Source organism: Peromyscus eremicus, chromosome 17, assembly GCF_949786415.1.
Source record: "Peromyscus eremicus chromosome 17, PerEre_H2_v1, whole genome shotgun sequence".
Taxonomy (NCBI): domain Eukaryota; kingdom Metazoa; phylum Chordata; class Mammalia; order Rodentia; family Cricetidae; genus Peromyscus; species Peromyscus eremicus.
In genome coordinates, this window is record NC_081433.1 from 34268527 (window position 1) to 34276029 (window position 7503).

At 39.6% G+C, this 7503-nt stretch overlaps 1 long non-coding RNA gene across 2 annotated transcripts; it reads left to right on the forward strand.

Annotated features, from left to right (window-relative positions):
* Positions 1-16: 16 nt before the first annotated feature.
* Positions 17-3825, forward strand: LOC131894556 (uncharacterized). Of its 2 annotated transcripts, none has more exons than XR_009374946.1 (3): positions 17-110; positions 1449-1583; positions 2903-3825. It is a non-coding gene; the product is annotated as an uncharacterized LOC131894556 (long non-coding RNA). The 2 variants fall into 2 exon arrangements; XR_009374947.1 differs by having other exon boundaries at positions 39-114.
* The last annotated feature ends 3678 nt before the right edge of the window (positions 3826-7503 follow it).

Here is a 7503-nt window from a genome sequence, read left to right on the forward strand (position 1 = left end):
TCCTGCACCTAACAACAGAAGCTTCCCAGTCCATAGAACCTGGCAACTGATGAGGTTCTTTTCATCTATTCCTCTTTCATCTCAACCAAACTTATTAGGACTTCTTCCATGTGAGTAAGTCTGCTTCCTCCCTGTCATTTGATATCCTCCAGTGTCTCTAGTATGGACCAACCCCATTTCATGACATTCATTTTACTTTACTATATATAAATTGTAAACATCAGCTGAACTCTTGTCCTTTTGTTATTCTTACATCCTTTTTCTCAGTTCATTTCCTCAGTAGTGGACAATACTATGGAATACTCTTAAATAATTCAAATCCACAGGAACTTTTCTACCCCTTTTACAGCATAGCCTAAGGAATCACGTGTCTGTCATATTTTGTCGGTCAATGGCCAATGAATATATCAGACACTGCAACTGCTCATCAAGGTTCTTTATCTATTTCATACAACTGTCATAAAAAAGTAAGGCATAAACAGAATTTAGAAGAGGAGACGTGAATAAAATAGCAGAATAGGGATATATTTTGTTGACAGTCACTAACTGATTCTTGGGAAAACAACAACCTGAAACCAATGCTTTTAACAGGATGGCTTGGACACATGGTGGTAACACGTCTATTTACTAATTAAAATTGTCTTGTCACCCACCAGTGTTCTTCTTTGACCCTTCCATCTTCAGGACACTCCTTTGACTCTTCATAGTTGTTCAGGCTTTGCACCACAATGCTATTTGTCAGCTTCTATGGTCTGTTTCTAAGTTTTATACCATTTATAAGAGCCAAAAAATAAGTGAAAATCCCAATTCAACAGTGAAAATCATATATGGTAAAAATGTCAGGATTTGGGGAAACTTTAAATGTATTAATAATACACATCATATATCAGGATACATAGGTATACTAAGCAGATACTGTCAGATTAATATATGTTATTAGGTTGCTTAAAACTCCAGCTTTCACCAATAGATTGAATATGCAGGGAGAAAGCCTCTAGCCAAATAGTTTCAAATTTGAACAACTATATCAAATGATTTTACAATAATTTTTATATACTTTATGAAGAACTAGTGGAGTTGGAAATTTTCTGTACCAAATAAATAATAACAATTCTTATGGGAATAACAATGACAGTTACCCAGACTTTGTCATCACAGTTTATAAATGAATGAGTCAGTTTTTCGTGAATATTCAAAAGGATGTACAACTCTGTGGCAACATAAAAATAACAAATTCTGGTGTGTAAAAGAAAATAAATAAATTTATTTGATTTAAATGGAAAGGAAACAAACATGCAAATAAAATAGCTACCATATAATACTAACTTATTTTTATATGCTTATGAATTATTTACTTACTATATTTCCTTGTATAGTTATTTATACTTAATAATATTTACATAACATTAGTAAAGGTGTAATAATCTTATCTGACCAAGTTTTATTAGTTTCACAGTAATGCGTTTCATCGTGGCATCTTCATTTTCTGTATCATCATAGTTTGCTGTCATTCATTGTTCACCCCATTCTATTAAAATGCATTCTATACAAGATCCAGTTACAGCAATGACAAGCTTGATCAGGTATAGTATGCTAATTTTAGACTACAATATGTGTGTTCTATTAAATATTACATGACTTACAAAGTGTTCATTTCACAATAATTTTTGCTTTCTAATTTATAATCCAGAAACAATACCACTAACCTGGTGATTGCTAATTCTCAACTTTCCTACTGTAAACTTAATGAGAATGCATTCTTCTAGGAGTTCTTGGGCTTCCTTTATGCAAAGGAGTATGTGTAGTGCTTATGTTTCTATAAAGCATCAATGTCCCTGAAATATGAGAGAAAAGGTACAGTTTAATGTATTTATTTCCTCCAGAAATTATTCATTCTGTAAATGCCAATTTGAATCAAACTCTACAATTTTTCATAAGAATGTAAGATTTAAAGTTTAAACAAAAGTACTGGGTTCACATGAGGTCCCAAATATGAGCTGAAGAAAGATGATACCAATTAACATGTAAAGCATGTCAGGGATAAGTCCAGAAGGCCTCAGTGCCATAGAAAGAACTATAGGCAATGGAGGAGAACTGGAAGGGAGAGGTGGTCTTCCCCATAGAAGATCACATCAAATGATTGTGCAGTGGCAAAGAGTCAGCCCTGAGAGCATAAATACAAGTATCATTATATGGACTAAGGTGGTTGTAAGCATGCAATAACAGGGGAAAAAGAGGCCATGAATTTGAGGAAAGTGGAGATGGGAATATGGGAGCCTTTAGGGGGAGGAAAGGGAAAGGAGAAATGTAATTAAATTACAATCTCAAAAAATGTACGGGGTTCAGAAGAGCATTGACTAAAGGACATAGCAACGATCATGTTAAAATGATAATCAGCATCATTGTGTCTTTCAGCTGATAATTAGTGGTGAATTTGCAAAACATTTTGAGTTTCTCTTGAATATAAGAGGACACCGAGTTTCCAAGTTGTTAGAGAACTGTAGTAGGCTCTGAGGTTACTGACAATAGAAAGCCAGACTCTGAGATGTGCTGCTAGCAGAAGACCAGTCATGCCAGGAATGAGAAAGGTGACTAAGTGGATTTGTTTCCTGGTTTCCATGAGACCATTTTCTGAACAATACCTCACTTACAGCCTAGTGAGACCTAGAGAAAAAACTCAACAAGATTATGCCAAGAAATTCTTGGTTCATTGAGATGCTGAGGTCATGTACACATGTGTGTTCAAGTCATTAATTTGGGAGATAGTTATTTTACATAATGATCAATTATCAATATAAAAATTAGGAAGTAAATTTTCCCTTGCTTGCTTTCTATCATTTTTGCCTTAATAGCATAATGATGTCATCTGATATTTGTTTTGTAAATCAATTGTCTTTAAAAGCTCAACACTGCAGTGGAGAGATGTCTCAGCAAGAGAATTAGCTGATGCTCAAGGCTGAGGACCTAATTTTTGGAACCTCAGAACCTACACAAAACCAGCAACATGCCATGCATCTGTATTCCCAAAAGTCCTGAGGTGAATGGGATGCATAGATAAGGGCTCCTCAGAAGCTCCAGGACCAGCTACCCTACCCTAACCGTAATGAACAAAAGGGTCCTGTCTCATGTATGGTTCAAGAATAACCCACGTGTCATCCATCAGTCACACAGGAACACATGCACACACACGTATCATACAAATATACTAATAAAAGCATATAAAAAGATATTTTCCAAAAATGTTTTATGCTGAGACACATTATAATTATATTTTCAAAAGTTGAAGACAATGAATTTTGAGATTAATAAGAGAAAAGCAACTCATTATATACTCTGGAAACTCCATAAGGTTATCATTGAATCTTTCAGTGAGGATCTGAATGATTTTAGTCAAAGTGGGAATCAAATAAAATGATAGTAACAAAAGCTGTACCAGACAAAAGAGTCTTGTAACAAGGAGAGACATATGAACATTTTTTCCAGACACCAAAACCAGATGCACTTCAGCAACACTACACTTGCTTAAGAGTGTTTAAATCTCATTGGTGCAAGCAAATATATAGATGAGTATATGTTGGGATCAGAATGGCTCTGACCCCTCTAAGATTGCCACCCACCTCCTCTGTTCTGAGTGTGCTGAGGTCAGGCTGTTCCGTGGATGTTTTGCTGTTTGGTATATCTGGTGGTTTGGCAACTGTGGCTTCCTGGGGCATGCTGACCATTCCTTGACCCTGGGTGCTTGATAAACAATTTTGTTTGTTCCTCCTGAAAGGGTATATAAGATGGGGAAGAAAGAATAAAAGAGTCCTGATGCTTGCAACTTGACTGGTGTGTGCTGTGCTCATCCCGACTTCCCTCGCCAGGTTTCGGGCTCAATTGCCGTGCAGGCACGGCAAGTGGAGGTCTCACCCAGACCTGGAAAGAGGGGTTTGAAGGACAGGGTCGCTCCTGGGCTAACAAAAGGAGTGAATTGGGGATAAGAGTATTTAAGGTACGTACCATGGGGAATGCTACAAGTAAATCTCAGATGGCCACTGAGATCACTAAGGTTTTAAAACAACAAGGAACAGAAATTAAGTGAAATACCGCAGCCACATTTGTTACAATTGTTGCAGAAGTCAGTCCTTGGTTTTTAACTGGAGGGGGATTGAATATCCCTGATTGGGAACAAGTGAAACAGGACTTACAAAGGGCCCTTCATGAGAGGGGCCCAGATAACTTACCTATAGCTACATTTTCCTTATGGATATTAGTTAAAGATGCCTTGCTAACAGAGAAAGTTAAAGTACAAGAACAATTAGCTGAGGCTACTAGACTTTTTAATGAGGTTCAAGAGGAAGAAACTAAGAAATCTATAAGCGCTGTTGATGAGAAATCAGACATGTTAAGGGGCATGGAGACCAAGTTGTCAGAATCAGAAGGAGAGGACTCGGAGGAGGAGAGATTAGAGCGAGAAATCAAGGAGTTAAAGAAAAAATTAAAACAATGTAAAGTGAAACCAAAAAACAGTTCAGGCTAAGAGGATGCTGTCGGCACTCAGCCGTCTGTGCCACCTCTACCTCCGGCCTATTATGAGGAGGAGGATTGGAAATGGCCAAATGTAAAAGAGTATCGAGGAGTAGCCTTTCAAAAATCAGGTGCCTATGCATTCAAAAAAATTTTAGCATTTCCTCCTTTCCCTGTTTATTAGCGCCTTTCCTTTTTGCGGTGTGGAATGATGCTGGGGTGGGAGGGGGTGCTTTATTAAAATTGTTCTGTTCAGAATTGCAGCCTTAGCAGTTGCTGGCTTGATGAAGATAATGCGTTAGTTATAAAAAATTCCTGCTGCCATTCCGATACCGATGGAAACATCTTCCCAGTTTCCTGTACAATTGTATAGAACAAAGAGGTTTTGGAATCACTGCCGCCGTTGTTACTGCCATTGCTGTTTCTGCTGTTGCTGCCGCTACTGCAGGAATTGCCCTTTCTCAAAATACCCAGCATGCTGACGTGGTGAAAAGAGTCTCTAATACTTTGGACATTCAAAATAAATGGACATGTACATCCTGGACTGTCAACACTTAATCAACAGGTGGTGTTGGTACAAGAACAATTTGATTTGTTATGGACTCAACAACATTCGACCTGCTCTCAGATGTACATATCTATGTGTGTGACCCTGGGGAGAGTTGCTGATGCTTCTCATGAAGTTTGGAGGCTGAGTAGGTATGTTTCAGGGTCCTGGGGTATGACATTTGTGGATTTTGCTGTGCAGCTTTTTCATGCCATACAGGCCATTGATGATGCTGGAGTTGTTCCAATTTTGGATATTAGATGGTGGGGTTGGGTGGCCCAGGTTGGAGGCTGGTTTCAAAAATGGTCACGATCGCTTGCTATGGCAATCCTAGGATGTCTTGGAATCGGGGTATGCTTCTGGGCCCTCTGCCAACTTAAAACGCAATTTACCACTCATGCAGGTGTCACCTGACAGGCCCTGCTAGCTGTCTCAGCACACACTGAATCCACTCAAGTGTGGATTCAGAAGCTTAATAAGCGGTAACCAGAGACGGGTAACTTCCTAGGATAGCATGGGTGCCTAAGACAGGAAGTATGGAGGACACTTTCCTATGACGGGTAAGTTCATGCTACCGGGTTGACCTAAGACAGGTGCCACTTAAATAAATAAAAAGGGAGGAGATGTTGGGATCAGAATGGCTCTGACCCCTCTAAGATTGCCCCCCCCCACCTCCCCTGTTCTGAGTGTGCTGAGGTCAGGCTGTTCTGTGGATGTTTTGCTGTTTGGTATGTCTCGTGGTTTGGCAGCTGTGGCTTCCTGGGGCATGCTGACCATTCCTTGGCCCTGGGTTCCTGATAAACAATTTTGTTTGTTCCTCCTGAAAGGGTATATAAGATGGGGGAGAAAGAATAAAAGAGTCCTGATGCTTGCAAACTTGACTGGTGTGTGCTGTGTTCATCCCGACTTCCCTCGCCAGGTTTCGGGCTTAATTGCCGAGCAGGCACGGCAAATATAAAATATCATTATTAAGTGGTGCTGTACAAATTAATGGTACTTACTGTATGGTCAAAAACAAAAATATTAGGCAAAATTGCAACCACAAAGTAACTAAGAATATATACTAAATGTAATCAATGTGACTTCATAGACACAGAATATGTGAAGTGTGTGGTTTTCTTAAAGTTTAAGTTCTTATAACCATATAGAGATCATGATGAACTCAAGATACTGTGCAAGCCCTTGGTAACTACAAAATTTTGTAATAGATACAAAATAAGCCACTTACCCACTATGGCAATTTTTTTTGTTGTTGTTGTTTTGTTTGTTTGTTTGTTTTTCGAGACAGGGTTTCTCTGTGTAGCTTTGCACCTTTCCTGGAACTCACTTTGGAGACCAGGCTGGCCTCTAACTCACAGAGATCCGCCTGGCTCTGCCTCCCGAGTGCTGGGATTAAAGGCCTGCGCCACTACCGCCCGGCCATTATGGCAATTTTTGAATGAATGGAATCTGACCCTGCACTTCAACCCAAAACCTCAGGTAGGAAATTCTAGAGCTGCTTTCACATACTCTACTGTCAGCCATCCCACTCACTAGTAGACCCCAGACCATATATAGCCACACTCGGAAGCCTAGTTAGAGGACCTTAGAGACAGGTCCCTCTCCCTGCCTGTTCACCTACCCAGCACCACACCTACCATGCTCATATGGGGCTGCTTGGTTTCAGAACCCTGAGTTCAAACTAGAACTTTTTGTAGGCAATTTTAGATCTAATCCTCACTGACCCTACTGTTAGCCACCCCACTCACCAATGGGCCCTGGGTCTGTGTGGAAGTATTCCCCAGACCCTACTAAAATATCTCTAGAGAGAGTCCTATCTCCCAGTCACCATCTGCTGACTACACAAACCCTACCCACCACATCAATCTGGGGTAGTTTGGAATGCAAACCTAGAGTCTAAACCTGAAATTCAGGAAGGAAATCCAAGAGTCTGTCCACCTACCTCCAGAATCTCCGTTACAGATGTGCATAGCTAGTCCTCTTCCTATATGTCATTTCCTCTACCAACCATGTGACCTCCTGTCCTAAATTAGGACAACTAGGACTCTGAAATTAACCCAGAGTGCCCCCCAACTGAGAATCAAGTATCATTTAGCTGATATACAATTTGACTTGTTGGGGTAATATTAAATAAATATCTGACATCCACCCAACTTAGGCAAGATTAGCTTTTCACATGGAGAAATATGACAAATGTCCTAACTCTTGATGCCTAGATCCCATCATCCAAACAAACATCAACATTTAAGACAACATACCTCTTCTAGAATCCAGCAACTTTCTTTTAATATTTCTTTAGAAAAGTGATGTAGCTGAAGCTCAGGACAAGGACTTCAAAATAACAAATGTAAGTGTGTTCATGGAGCTCAAGACAGACAGGAAGAATACATGCCCAAATGAAGACTGGGAGGGAAAAACACTTGATTGACATAATGGAAAACAATTCAAAA